The sequence below is a fragment of the Gallus gallus genome, chromosome 16, assembly GCF_016699485.2.
Source record: "Gallus gallus isolate bGalGal1 chromosome 16, bGalGal1.mat.broiler.GRCg7b, whole genome shotgun sequence".
In the NCBI taxonomy this organism is placed as follows: Eukaryota; Metazoa; Chordata; class Aves; order Galliformes; family Phasianidae; genus Gallus; species Gallus gallus.
The window spans coordinates 2,434,610-2,435,850 of NC_052547.1; the positions used below are offsets into that span (position 1 = coordinate 2,434,610).

At 61.3% G+C, this 1,241-nt stretch overlaps 1 non-coding gene across 1 annotated transcript; it reads left to right on the top strand.

Moving 5' to 3' along the window:
- The first annotated feature begins 702 nt into the window (after window positions 1-702).
- On the top strand, window positions 703-786 carry TRNAL-AAG. The gene has a single exon. It is a non-coding gene; the product is annotated as a tRNA-Leu (tRNA).
- The last annotated feature ends 455 nt before the right edge of the window (window positions 787-1,241 follow it).

A 1,241-nucleotide genomic window follows, 5' to 3' on the forward strand; every position in this document is an offset into this window, starting at 1 on the left:
GGGGGGGATGAAGCAGGGTTGTTCCTATCCCCCATGTGGGGTTTGGGTGCGGTGGAGGCGGGGGGGGCCATGGGGTTATAGGGTTTGGGGTGGGGGGATCCCATTGGGTGATGGGTTTGGGGTGGTGAGATCCATTGGGTGATGGGTTTGGGGTGGGGGGATCCCATTGGGTGATGGGTTTGGTGGGTGGGGGGATCCATTGGTTATAGGGTTTGGTGTGGTGGGATCCCATTGGGTTATAGGGGTTTAGATTGGGGGATCCCATTGGGTTATAGGGGTTGGGGTGGGGGGATCCCATTGGGTTATAAGGTTTGGGGTGGGGGATCCCATTGGCTGAAGGGTTTGGGGTGGTGGGGGGGATGAAGCGGGGCTGTCCCTATACCCCATGTGGGGTTTGGGGTATGGGGAGCCATTGGGTTATAGGGTTTGGGGTGGGGGATCCCATTGGGTTATAGGGTTTGGGTGGGGGGATCCAATTGGGTGATGGGTTCGGGGCGGTGGAATCCATTGGGTGATGCGGTTTGGGTGGTGAGATCGCATTGGCTGAAGGGTCGGGGCGGTGGCATCCCATTGGCTGATGCGTTCGGGGCGGTGGCACCGATGGCTGATGGGTTTAGAATGGGTGTGAGCTCATTGGATCCATTGGGTCGAATGTCCCCATTACTGTCTGTTGGGGGGGGGGGGGGGTGTGTGTGCCATGGCGGTAGCGTGGCCCGAGCGGTCCAAGGCGCTGGATTAAGGCTCCAGTCCCTGCGGGGGCGTGGGTTCGAATCCCACCGCTGCACAAAGCCCTTTTGGGGGTCTGCCCCCACTGCCCCCCCCCCCGACCCCCCCCCAACCCCGTGGGCTCCCATCCTTTTGCGCCCATAACGTGTGGGGATCCCTACGGGGGGAAATGGGGGCCCCAAATGGGGGCTGGGGTTTTGGGGGGGGGGTTGGGGGTCCCACTGTATGGGGGCGGATGGGGGCGGCTGCGGTGCCCCGGGGGGGGATGGGGGGCGGTGGGGGGTGGAAATGAACCGTCACTTCCTGCAGTGCTTCGGGACCTGTGGGAAATGGGGGGTTGGGGGGGGGGGATGGGGGGGGAAATTGGGGAAATTGGGGGGAAAATGGGGAAAAATTGGGGAAAATGGAGGAAATTCCAGTGAAATGTTGGAGGAAATTGGTGGGAAATGAGGGAGAAGTTGGGGAAAATGGGGGAAATGGGGGAGAAATTGGGGGAAATGGACGGGAAATTGGGG